The 13,189-nt window shown below is 56.0% G+C and overlaps 1 long non-coding RNA gene across 1 annotated transcript in view; it reads right to left on the bottom strand.

Moving 5' to 3' along the window:
* Window positions 1-11,193: 11,193 nt before the first annotated feature.
* Window positions 11,194-13,189, bottom strand: part of LOC102490277 (uncharacterized) — a 90,178-nt gene continuing 88,182 nt past the window's right edge. The window contains exon 3 of the long non-coding RNA XR_334088.1: window positions 11,194-11,246. This is a non-coding gene — a long non-coding RNA (uncharacterized LOC102490277). The remainder of the gene's footprint in view (window positions 11,247-13,189) is intronic.

Below are 13,189 nucleotides of genomic sequence, written 5' to 3'. Positions count from 1 at the left end.
GCCGCGGGGCCGCGCCTGGCGGGCCGCGCGCTCTCGCACCCGCCTCGGGCTGGGGGCTGGAAAGGGTTTTGTTTCCCTCTCAAACCGAGATCCTCTCATTTTGTTGTTTTGGCTTTTTAAGCCCGAGGAAGAAAGGACTCCCAGGGCGGCGGGCTGGGTGTGTCGGGGAAACACGCACGTCAGCCTGGCGCTGCCCCGTGCCCTCGCGCGCCGGCCACCGCTCCTAGGAGCGCCTGTCGGGACGCACACGAGTGTCCGCGGCTGCGCTTCGGGTTTGCCCTGCAAATGGGCCCTGGCGTCCTCCCCACCTGCCGTGGCGACGCACGTCCCAGGTCTGCCGGTCTCTCTCCCTCCTGCTACCAGCCTGGCAGCCCGCCCGGTCCTCACCACAGCCCCCTGCAGCCTTCTCTTGGAGTCCCCACCACTGATTCGAGACATCGCTTAAGCTTCTTGCCCACCATGCAGGGCGTCGGCTGACAGAGTGCCCCTCAACCAAAGTGCCAGCAGCGTCCAGCCACCTGCTCCCCTGGGTCAGGTGGCCTCCCCTGGCCTCTCCAGACACCAGACCTCATCTTCCCTCCTTGCCAGCTACAGGTTAACCACAGCACTTTGTCTTCGCCTTGGTACCATTTTTTTCTCCCAGAGAAAGCAGTTTGGTGGGTCTCTCCACCAGGGCCCCCACACCTCCCCAGCCATCCCTGCCCACATATGTGAGATTCCTTAAACGTTAGTGACCCCAGTTACCCACTGGGCCTGGAAAAGCTCACAGGAGCAGGACTACTGGCAGGTTTACTACAAGAGGACCCGGCTCACCATGCCACTAGCTTGCTCTCTGCCCCTTCTTGGCCCATCCTGCTGCCTTCATCACCTCTTCCAGCTTTATTTCAGGAGGGACCAGGCGGCCCTCAGATGAGGGGAGGAGACAGCACTTTCTCTGGTCTTTGGGCAGCACTCAGCAAAATGGCGCTGGCCTATTTTTGCAATATTTCTATTTTGCAAAGGGAGGGGCCCGGGGAGGCCTTGGGGCAAAGACGGCCAGGAGTTAACAATCTACTCTTTCTCCTACTTTCTCCTATTTTCCTTCTTTCTTTTTGACCATTCCTTAGTTCTAAACAGGCTGGCATGGAGTTTAGTATCTCTCCTCTGTCATAGATTGCCCTGTCCAATGCCTTCTGGCAACCCCCGTTCCTGACTGTCACACAACCTCCACCCTTTGGGCCTGTCTCCATTGCTTCGTAGGAACAGCGGCTGAAGAGGCCCAGAAGCTTTACTGAACTTCGCGTGGCCCTAAAGTCTTGAATAAGGAAAGAGAGCTCCTCAGACAAACCAAGCCGCGTGTGACCCAAGGCTGGGAAGAACTGCTCCTGGCACAGGAAGCCAGGTCCAGAGGACCATGTGCTTCTGCTCCCCACATGGGATCTCAGGGAGGGCATCTCGGTGTCTGGGACTGCTCAAGGCACACACATGCCTCTGGGTGCTGCTACCTGTGACTCCCCAAGTGAGGACTCTGACACCTTGCAGCTTTGGTAGGTAACAAGGGGCAATCAATCCCACACCTCAATCTGGGGCCTGTGCTTTCCAGCCTAGACAACCGAGTGTAGAAGGAAGCCTGAAGCCAGAGTTGGAGGGAGAGATTTCTGGGTGCATTTGAAAATGTCCCCACCGAAAGGGAGCTTCTGGCGTACATGACCCAGCCTCTGGCTGGCTCCAAATGCCCTGCTGGGCTTCTGCTGATGGTCAGGGACTGACCCCTGGGAAGGGCGTGAGAGGGGAAAAGGAACATAACTCTCTTTCCAGGTACCTAGGTGGGGCTGGCTGCTCTGCCACTTCATGGCTTGTGGAATTCTGGTGGGTAAAAGCTGGAGAGGAACACCCAGGGCCCAGAACTGGGAAGAAGGCGGGTGCAGAGAGATCTCACCAGGGGTCTGCCAGGCACAGTCAGGGGTGGAGGGAGGTGTGCGGTTTCCTGGAAAGCATCTACTCTCCCAAGACATTGGCCACAACCAGCCACTGTAGGCCAAAGAAGCCCTGCCCAAGAGCAGGGGCCCGCAGTGGAGAAGGTCAGAGAAGCACAGAAACTGAGACCATCTTGGCCAGCTGGGATTTGAGAAGTTCTCAGATGAAGAGCCAAGGCACCAAGACTGGACGGAGTGAGCCAGAGGCTGTGCAATGAGTCGTCCCCAGATCTCGCTGCCTTTCTGGGTGTGTGCTCACGCCAAAGGGAGAGGCCTTGAGCTCAGGCATTTCTGGAGGCTGTGGCCCATTTCTGCCTTGAGGACCCTGATGTGGTGACCCCTCTGAAGCCCTGAGGCTGGGCTGGCAAGGACATTCAAGCCTGGGACTCCAGGGATAGGACACTCAATGCCTGAACTCCTCCAGGTCTCGAGGCCCTGGGTTTCTCCTAGGCTTCTCCTTAGACACCCCTCCCCAAGAGAAGAAGAAGGGTGGACGCCTGTCTGGTAAGTCCTGCCAGGCGCCCGACACGAGTACCGAGGAACACTGTCCACTGTCCCCCATCCAGCTTCCATTGCTGGCTCCCACGCCCCCCGCACCCCAGTTTGCCCACTCATTCTCTCTCCCTCCCGAGCCTGGGGCCTTCTCACTCACCAGCCTGTTTACACACCAGGTATCTCATGCTTTATCTGCTCTCATTTTGAATTTGTAACTTTCACATAAACTTGAACAAAGCTCCTTTTGTTCCTGCACCCCACCCCAGGATCCCAATAAACTGGTTCCCTCTGAGGCGACTGGGCCAGGGCACGGAAGCCTTGGCCAAAGGACTGCGTGTGCATGTGAACAAGCATGTTCGCACCTGTGAGGGAGTCCGTGTGTTTGCGTGTGAGTGCGCTTCCTAGGCTGGTGAGGGCGGGTGTCAGGAAGAGCTGTGAGCGATGAAAGTGTGCACAGGAGGCCATGGGGGTGCAGGAGCGGAGGGAGCCAAGGCACCCTGGCCCAAGCATGGCACGGGGTCATCTGCAGCAGGGCACGAGAGGTCACGGGCCACGGAGAGGTGGGTGTCAGGGCAGGGGGGAGCTAAGGATGAAGAGACAAAGGGGAGAAAGGAGAAGCAGAGTGGGTGGCAAAGCAGAGGGCCGAGGCCAGGCCAAGTGTAAGGCAGACGTAGGGATTGCATTATGGCAGTATAGGGGCTGGTACAGCCGCGCTCGGCCCCGTAATCCTGTTAGCCAGCAATCTCCATTCCGAAAGAGCTTCATTTCTTTGTGAATATTTGTAAACTAGATATCTAATGGAAAATTATAGGAAAATTATAGTGAAATTCATGACGGAGAAATCCGATTATCCCTAATTCAATTATGCCATCTTAGCCCACACAGCACATTTCCCATTTTTTTCCCATAAATACCGATGCCAGGGGTCCCGGTAATCAAATAAAATTGAAAATCATCTTCCCATTAAATTCAATTAGCCGCAATTTCTAAAGCCTATCAGAGATTTTAATTACTAAATTATAAAATTCTCCAATGCTAAATTGAAACCAAAAAAATTGCACATCCTTATATTTCAGAGAAAAAAAAAAAAAAGGCCAGCAAAATCCTTGAAAAATGCCCTGCTCTCTGTGCCCAGTTCCAAAGCAGGTTCCCTACCTGAGGGACCTTGCCATCTTGCCCAGCTACCTGCCTACTTGCCCAGCTGAGGACGAAGCCAGGGGTGCCAAGGAGAGAGGCCTGCCAGGGAGGGGCCAAGGCATATTAGTCCAACAGAGAGGCCAACCCCTAACCTCCACTAGCTTGGGCCACGCTGGCTTTCTCGCTTTGGCTGTCCTGGCTCCTGAGATGCCCCAGCTCTATCCCCCACCGGGAGGTCTCTAACTCTCAGTGCCGCCTGCCTTGGCCAGTGGACTGGACTGGGCCTCAGGTTGCAGCTTGGCCTCAGGGCTCTGCGTGGTTGGTTCCAGGGCAGACCAGCAGCAGCCAGCACCAGCTCTCTGGCCACTCTGCCGGCCTCCAGATGGCCTGGGCTGGCTGGGAGGTGGGAGAAGGGCGTGGAGGGTGGACAGATATGGCGGGATGGTTCCATGGGCCAGAGTCTTCTCCACGGCATTCCCAGGGACCACGGGTCCTGGCAGTGAACCAGTCTCCTGGGAGAAGAGCTAGGGATCTACTCGACCCAAATCTGGCCTCTCCCCGAATCAGCTCACTTTTAGGGTTCTCCTTACCATCTCCTGGGGAGTCGATGGCCCTGAACTATCTGGAAGTAATGTCCTGGCCCCACGGGAAAGGCTCCCTCTCTCACCCCCATCGCCTTTGAGGGAAGTGCTGGCTACCAACCCACACAGGAACCCCTCCCCTTCAGTCCCTCCACATACCACTTACCCCACTCTAAAGGGTGCTCTCCGAGTCAGTAGAGCCTGGGGAAGTGGCATCGGTGGTGGCATGGAGAGACCCAAGTTCTGAAACCCAAGGCAGGGGGTTGGGTGGGCAGCTGCCAGCCCCAACAGATTCAGGGCAGACAGCAGCAGACCTGCCGGCAGCCCAGCACCCAGAGAGCAGGGAGCAGGTTTAATTTGCCAGGCAGTCAGGAGTGCCAGCAGGGGAGGCACCCGCAAACAAAACAAAAACAAAAAAGTTAATTATCTTTGGCTTTTTCTTAATAAATATCCAAACTGGCCCAGCCGGATCCTCCACTTTGGAGGGAGAGAGAAGGAGGAAAAAACCCCAAACCAAGTCCAACAGACTCATTTTGTCTCGTGTCTACCTTTCCCTTTGTCTCTCATCCTTGCGTTTACCTCTTATCAGAAGCCATGACCGTTTCACAGTAATTCTCAAAATGTGTAACTGCAGGAGCTTGAACAGAAAAACTTTTCTCCAAAAACGTTTGCAGTGGGAATGTGAGAGGAGGGAGAAGTAGGAGAGAAAGAAAAAGTGAGAAGAATCAGGACAGAAGCAAAGGAGAGAGCGAGAGAAGCCAGAGGGAAGCCAGAGCGTGTGGCGCAGGGAGTTGAGCTCTTGGGCTTGCCCCTGCGGCACTGCGGCACGTGGTCGGCACAGCCCGCAGGCACAGCCAGCCGGAGGCCTGACCAGGCAGGGGCTGTCCTGGAGTGGTGGATGGCCTTTTATTCCAGTCGCGACGACCAGCTACAGGAGATATGGGGGTTTCTCGTTTTAAAAGCCCCAAACTACTGAGGTCTCAGTGGACTTTTCAGCTGCCCGGTTGCTGCCAGTTTCCCAGCCGAGCCTCCCTTCTAGGAGTAGGGTTGGAGGGAGAAGCCAAGGGAAGGGTCAAGGGGGGAAGAGGGGAGGCAGGCTGTCCTTACAGGAGGGTTGAGGTTTCTGGACCAATTTGCAAGCATACCTGGGAAAAAGATACATGTTGCTGCCTGGGCCTACATGCTAGGATGGTGCATGTACATGCCTGAGGCCAAACTGCCTGAAACATGCGGTAAGGCACGTGTATGTGTGTGTGTGTGCGCGCGCTTGCGCATGTGCATGTGCATGTGCATGTGTGCGTGTTGGGGGCTAGGGGTGGGCAGCCATGACATTGAACAGTCCCACCACCTGGGTTAGAATTCTGGCTCTATCATCTACTGGCTGTGCAACCTTAACGAAGTCACTGACCCTCTCTGAACCTCCATTTTCCCAGCATCTAAAGGAGAAAGCAGTGAGTGGTGCCAAGGTCTGGGGGTCGGGGAGAGAGGATGGACAGTAACTGCTCACAGGTGTGGGGTTTCGTTCTGGGGGATGAAAGTGTTCTGGAATTAGATAGTGGTGATAAGTGCACAACCTTGTGAGTACACGAAAACCCATGGAACTGCACGTACCTTTTATAAAAGGATGATTTTTTTATGGTATGTGAATTATATCTCAATAAAGTAGTCATAACCAAGTGAGAGGAAAAAGGGGAGACTAACAACAGCACTTTCTGCACCGAGCTGTAAGCTGAGGGCACACAGCCTAGCTTAGAGTAAGTGCTGGGAGGATCGGCTCCTAATATGAAGCCTGGGGGTGGGCTGGGTCCTGGGGCAGGGGCTGGAGCCTACAAGCACGTACCTGGGTCCTGGTGCCCAGGCCAGCAGGATCAGGCAGCTGCTCCCTGGCAGGGATGGGAGACTGCGTGACCCTCCTCCACCTCCCCCGCCCAGGTCCCTGGAGAGGAGGCTGCCCACCGTGGCAGGCAGACTCCCGTGCTGCACGCTCTCCCGTCTCACAGACACTCATATTCTCCATGTGCAGCAGACCGTGAATTCACCTTCATACTAGTTACAGGGTTATTTCGCTTCTCCTGACACTGACAATCACAAACTTTAATTCGCTGCTCGGCTTCTCCCTGCTGTGCCCTCTGCCCACCCCCAAAATCCTTGGGAGAGGATGAGAAGGACCTAGGGCCAGCCCCCTCTTGCCAAAGCGTGCCCTTCGAAGTGATGGAGTGACGGGAGGAGGTGGGGGTGGTCAGAAGGAGAAGCTGATGGCAGAGGGCGGGGGAGAGGAAGTACCACCAGGCTAATGGGAGCTTCCGCCCTGCTCCTCCAGCCTGACACTAATGTATTCAACCTGACATCCCGTCCTGTCGTGGATGAAGACTCAGCCCATCAGGCTGCTGGTCTGAGGGCTGGCAGCCCTGGTCAGGACCAATGGGGCCAAGACTCAGGCCTGGGCTTAGCCCCTAGGCCCAGGCAGTTGGCACAAGGCTGGCTCCTTTGCTTCCTACTGGAGTAGCAGGGGCCCAGTCAGGAACCGACTGGAGGGAGCCCACTCCTTCCAACCTGAGAATTCAGGTCGTGTTTTCTGCCACCTCCCCCTTATCAGTCTCTGGCCAGGCCCAGTCATCCGACCCTGCAGAGGCTTCTCCCCAGCTTCTTGCCTGGCATGTCCCACTCCCTTTACGAAGGCAGGTGGATCTACTCAAAGCTACTGCCAAATATCAGATGGGAAATACAGACTGAGACATCTCCCAAGTGCCCAAACACACTCCCAGGCAGGGCACTGGGCTCAAACCAGGAGTTCGAGGGCCTGCTTCCCCGTGCATGGAGTGGCTACTGCCATCTTGCTCACGCCTGGCCAACCCTGGCAGGGTCTTCATCTCTCTTCCCTTGGCTTCAGCAGGTCCCCTTTTTTCTCCCCTTTGATCCCACAGCCCTTTCAGGATTCAGTTGAGTTTCCAAAAGATCCACAGAAGCTTCGCATTAGCTCAGGGGCCAGTCAAGGCCAGAGATCTCAAACTTCTCTTAGCCACCCTCCACCTCCTGAAGTGGTTACCAGAGTCTTTCCCCAAAGCTTCCTGGGTAAGCGAAGGATGGAAGACTTGCTCTGAGAACTGTCTGGGTGGAACAGGGGACTTCTATTCACAAAATCCAAGCTGGCTTCTCATCAGGCAGACAGTCCCAGAGGCAGAACGTCAAGCTGACAGGACCCACAAAGACCAGAGGCCTGGCAAGGACCTGGGCCAAGGAACTCAGAAAAGGAGATACAGGGCCAGAGGCAGCGCCAGGAGGAGAGGAGCGGCAGGGAACTCCATCCGGTGGACCCAAGCTTGTGTCTGCCCCATCCCACCGCTCCACCCTTGCTGGCAGGGGAAGTGGCTGTGGTGGCCTGGGCAAGAAGATGTCAACAGGGCCAATGGGAGAAGGGGCTTGTTGACTGCAAACTGCCCATTATGGCTCAGATTATAAGCATATTGCACAGGGCTCTCTGCACGATGCCGGGGAAATCCAATACGCTGAAAGGTTAATGCAATCAATTAGGGTGACAAGGAAGTAAAGTAAAGCCTTCCGAGTAGATGAAAAGGAAAGAGAGAGGGAGAGGGAGAGAGAGAGAGTCATGGAGTTGTGTGGGGGGCGCGGCCAGGCAGAAGAGAAACTAGTGGGATGCAGAGAGAAGGCTTGGAGGGGAAAGAGAGAGACAAAAGGCCAAGGAACTCATGAAAAGAGGACAATAAGAGACGCAGCAGAAACAAGAGGCGAGGGCAGTCAGGGATCTGCAAAGCATGGCTCCCCTCCCAGACCTAGCTGATCCTGCTCCCCCTCCTGCTCCTCTCTGCCAGCCTCTGTCGGAGCCTGGGTTCCACAGCAGCCCACAGCAGGGGCTCCCTGTCAGAGAGGCTGTGGTCCCTGACTCTGGACAGAGCAGGTGCCCACTGAGGAACCTCCAGGGCCTTCTCAGCCAGAACTGCAGTCTGCTTCCCCCTCAGCAACACCCACCAGCATGACCCTCACAGTTCTACCCCAAAGCATCCCTGTTCCTCCCGACCCTGGCCAGCGAGCATAGTGGTCAGAACCAACTCTTTCATAGGTCAAGAAACTGGTGCCCAGAAAGGTGATGTCACTTCCTGGGGTCCTACAGCAGAAGTGGGAGACCTAGGACTGCCCAGAGATCACTGGGATCAGGGCCTTCACTTCCTCCAAGGGGCCAGACTCTACAGCAAAGGCGGGGAACTTCATGGAATCCGCCTGGGGATGCTGATGCCTCTTCTGCCTGCCTTACCATGAAGACCCAGGCTCTGGAGAGAGGAGGGAACAAAAGCACTTGTCCCTGTCCAGTAGTGAGCTAGCCACTGCCAGCCACAACTCACTCACTTGTCCCAACCCCCGCAGAGGGGACAGTCTTCTCACCTTTTGCCTTGTTGTATGTATCATGTCCCTCTCCCTTCGACAAAGGCTACTGCCAAACTCCAGATGCCAAACATCCTTCTCTTACCCAGGAGGCTTTGGGGAAAGAGGAAGCTGGATCTGAGGTTACAAGACTTGCTCAGGGCTACAGGAGAGAGATGTGGGACTCCTGGGATGCTGGAAACCATGAGAAAGCAGGGGGTGAGAAGGCAGGTGGGACTGAGCACAGAGAGGTTGCCCCCAGACAAGCTGCCCTGAAACTCCCAGCACAGGGATCACAGACAATGCCCAGGCCCCTCAGAGCAATCCCACTGAACACAAGAACATGGGTCAGGGTGCTGCTGCACAACTTAAGAATGGTCTTACTGCCAGGGAATTATACACTTAAGCATGGTTAACCATGGTTTTATAGTGCACAAGTTCACGTATGTATATTTTATGGGAGAGAGAGAGACAGAGAAAGAGAATACACAAAGAGCAGGAGCTAGAACATCCAGAGCAGAAGCCAGCAAACTTTTCCTGTAAAGGGCTGGCCAGTAAATGTTTTAGGCTTTGTAGGCCAGTCTCTGCTGTAGCCACTCAGCTCTGCTACTGTAGAATGAAAACAGTCATAGATTATCTGTGAGCCAATGGGCGTACCTGTGTTTCAATAAAACTTTATTTACAAACACAGGCTGTGGGCCAAATGTGGCTCACAGGCGGCAGTTTGTCAGGCTCTGCTCCAGAGAATGGACGCACCTGGGCCTGACTTCTAGGACCTGAGGTGACTAGCTCCACCCTGCTGCCTGGGGACTGAAGGAATCCAGTCTGGACCTTCATGGGCAGAGGTCTCAAAAGGAAGCAAGATTCTCATGGCAAGCGGAGAGAAGAAAAAAGACTGCGCGCTGGTACAGGAAGCTGATACTCAGGCACTAGTTCCAGTTCCCAGCATCCTGAGAAGCCTGTCCTGGTGTTTCAGATTCTCACGGGTGATATGAAGGAGTGGAGGCTGGCAGCTCTTACAATTCTAGGACTCCCAGTTCCATGGGAGAGGAGTTAAGACTATGGCTAGGACCAGGCAGTGGCCAGAGGGAATGAGAAGGGGCTCCAGGGGAGAGAGCAGCGAAGACGGCGGACCCGGAACAGAGTTGTAACCACGGTGGTGCTAGCGGCAAAGGGAGGAATCCACAGGCCCCAGCGAGAGCGCAGGGCGCGGGCCGGGCCTGCCCTACACCGGGCCGCCTCTGATCACGTTTTCAGGGCCACTGCCTGCCGGCGCAGACAATGCTGGGGGAGCCTTTGAAGTCCGAAAGGGATGCCGCGGTGGGAGCCAGGCGAATCTCCTCCCTTCCCCCCGTCCTCCCGGGGGGAGGAGGCCAGCAGGACAAAACCCAGAGCCGGTTGCAGCCAGGCCCCAAAACGCGAGAGACAAAGGGAAAACAAACAGGTTTGGAGCCAAGCGCACGGTGCCGTGTCTGTCCCCCGCCCTGCCGAGCCCGGATGATGGATGGCTGCAGCCAGTCCGCTCGCCCGCCGGGCAGGCCCCGTTATTTACATAACACTGGCGTTCCACCGGTCACCTCTGACACGGCACTGCCTGGGGCCCGAGGCCCGGTGGCCCCACAGTTCCTCGCGCCACCCAGGGACCAGACAGCCTGTGAAGGCCAGGCCAAGCCAGGGCAGCCCCGTGTGCCCAGCCTCTGGGGGATCCCTGGCCCTGGGGAAAAGCAGGACACAGCCTGTTGTCGGGCTCCTCCCTGCCAGACTCTCAAGAAGGAAGGGGGAGGCCACTGGGATATGGCACAGGCTCAGAGGGGAAAGGCAGAGTTGGAGTTCCAGAGCTTCTAAGTTCACGAGGCTCTCCTGCAGAGCGGGAGCAGCTGCCCCAGCGCAGACAGTGCTGCGGAGAGTGGGGCATGGTACCACTAGACGGCCTGAGCCTGCATGCCACAGATGCCCTGCTGCTCCACCGGCTGTGAGAGTACTCCTTGCCTAAAACTAGCATCCACATGTCCCCAGCCTGTTTCTACCCAAAGAGCCAAACCAATGCCCTCCTACTGGGGTCCATCTTTTCCCAGCAGGTTCAAATGCACAGCATGGCACCGATTCCCTGTCTCCACCTTCCTGTGGCACTCTGGGTGCTCAGAGTGACTGAGCTGGCCCAGGGTGACATGACATCAGGAGAGAGGTCACCAATGGGGAAGAGAACACGGGGATCAGGGAGGGGCTCAGGTCTTCTTACCTCTTAGCAGGTCCTAGAGGCTCCTCTCTTGCAGCTGGGGGTGTCACTTCATCCTGGGGCGGGAGAGAGAGGAGCTCGTTAGCCTTTCCAGGCAGGAATCTGATGCCCCTCGTGTGCTCCATGCCTCCTGTGTGCCCAAGGGCTCTCTGGAGTACTCCTTGCCTAAAACTAGCATCCACATGTCCCCAGCCTGTTTCTACCCAAAGAGCCAAACCAATGCCCTCCTACTGGGGTCCATCTTTTCCCAGCAGGTTCAAATGCACAGCATGGCACCGATTCCCTGTCTCCACCTTCCTGTGGCACTCTGGGTGCTCAGAGTGACTGAGCTGGCCCAGGGTGACATGACATCAGGAGAGAGGTCACCAATGGGGAAGAGAACACGGGGATCAGGGAGGGGCTCAGGTCTTACCTCTTAGCAGGTCCTAGAGGCTCCTCTCTTGCAGCTGGGGGTGTCACTTCATCCTGGGGCGGGAGAGAGAGGAGCTCGTTAGCCTTTCCAGGCAGGAATCTGATGCCCCTCGTGTGCTCCATGCCTCCTGTGTGCCCAAGGGCTCTCTGCACCCTGTGGGCCAAGGGGGTGGGTCAAGGGCCAGCCAAGGAGATCAGATATGCTGGATGACCTCTGATTTTGGCCTGTTTAAGTCTATGCCAACCAACGTTTGAAGAAAATCTGAAAGCAGCAGGGGCTGATTGCAGGGGAATTTTAGTTTTTAGGGCAGACCTAAAAAGTTAGAAGAAAAGTTAGACCAGGCCATGTGCACGCCACTGTGGGGACAGAGAGGGGAGTTTAGGGATGGGGGGTGTGGTTAAGGGTCCATATGCTCCCATGCAGTTGCAGTGGCTGAGCAGGGATGCCTGGGGACAATGACAGAATACAGCAGCAGCCACTTCTTTATTCTCTTCCCCTGGCCTCTGAAAATAAAAATGACAGCTGCCAAGCTGTTCACTATAGCAAGGGGTGGCAGAGGGGCAAGGGTGGGCCAGGGGCTAAGGCAGCAGAAGCCTCAAGTTCACAGGAAGCAATAGCACCTTCCACCCTGGGGTCCTCCGATGAGTCATAACGATCCATGCTGGGGGTCCACGTAGGGAGAGGGTCTTTAACCAATACACCACCTGGCCCAGCGTGCCAGGCTCAGGCCCTCTTGCTCAGAGCATGAATTGTGGGGCCAGTTTTGAACTGACAGACTCTATATGTGGAAGAAAACCCAAGGAACCCTCTGCTTGCTACCTGGACCCTCCTGCCCTTGCCTGAGTCAGGCCCTGTCTCCCCACCCCAAAAACCCCACGCTCTGGGAGGGTTTTCTGTTTGTTACCTTTTTCTCCCCCTCTCCCTCATTTGTGGCTTATCAATGATGCAAGAGGAATAACACCAATTTCCTTAGGCTGTGTAATCCCCAAATCAGATTGGGGGGATTGCGGGAGATGAGGTGACCTTGCACAGGGCTTCCGGAATGCCACCCAGTCCCACCGCCTGCTCTTCTGTTCCCAGGACATATTTAGATGGTTAATGCTAATTGTACTTGACATGTCCTCTTAAGGAGTGCTGGGTCCTCTGCCAGCTCTTGCCGCCTGTGCTGGGCTGCCTGGGCAAAGGGTGCCCATGAGGGCAGGGCCCACCCTGCCAGATTCAGGGGTCAGTGGGGCCTGAGGGTCTAGTCGGCATGGAATGGTTAGGGGAGGTGGCCCCATGAGCCTCCAGTGCTCATTGGACCAGATGTGAGTGGTTGGGTTCTGCAGAGAGCTGGGTAGACAACTGAGATGGGCAGTAAAGAGGAAGGGGCAGCTGTGCTGAGGTAGAAGGGAGGACAGAGGCCAGAGAGTAGAGAAGGGAAGGAGCTGGAGAGAAGAGGCAAGCTGCATGGTGTGGAGGGCCAGCAGGGCTGAGCCATGGGAGCTAGGGTTGGAGACCTCGGACCTCTGCTGCAAGGTGATAGGTGGGCTTGGCTGTCAGAGCCGGCATCCCGTCCGGCCAGCCCAGGGCCCTGGCCAGGGTGTCATCACAGTCCTGTCCTTCCCACCCTCATTGTCTGAGATCTCTCAAGGCGCCCTGGCCAGCCTCCCTTGAACCCCCCAAGCCCCCCAACTCCACAACTCCAGTATCTCCCTTCCACCACCTTTTTCTCCCCTCCCATCCTCCCCGGCAACTGTGCATTTATTAATTCATGAGGCACTAATTAGTTCTTTGTTTAATTTTGTGTTAAACAGACTGACCGGAATGATAACGACTTGCAGCGCGGTGTTGCCGTCCCCAACCACCCCTGTTTTCTGACAACAAGGGAGCGCGGGAGACCGGAGCGCTGAACCCAAATCCCTCAGCAGTTGCACTTCATTAAGTCAAAATGTGACAAGAAGCTTAGAGAGCAACTTGCAGATCTGATCACACAAGAACAATCGGGGAGGAAACT

Source organism: Tupaia chinensis, unplaced genomic scaffold (assembly GCF_000334495.1).
Source record: "Tupaia chinensis unplaced genomic scaffold, TupChi_1.0 Scaffold000146_1, whole genome shotgun sequence".
NCBI classification, from domain to species: Eukaryota; Metazoa; Chordata; class Mammalia; order Scandentia; family Tupaiidae; genus Tupaia; species Tupaia belangeri.
This window is presented reverse-complemented; position numbering and strand designations above follow the sequence as displayed.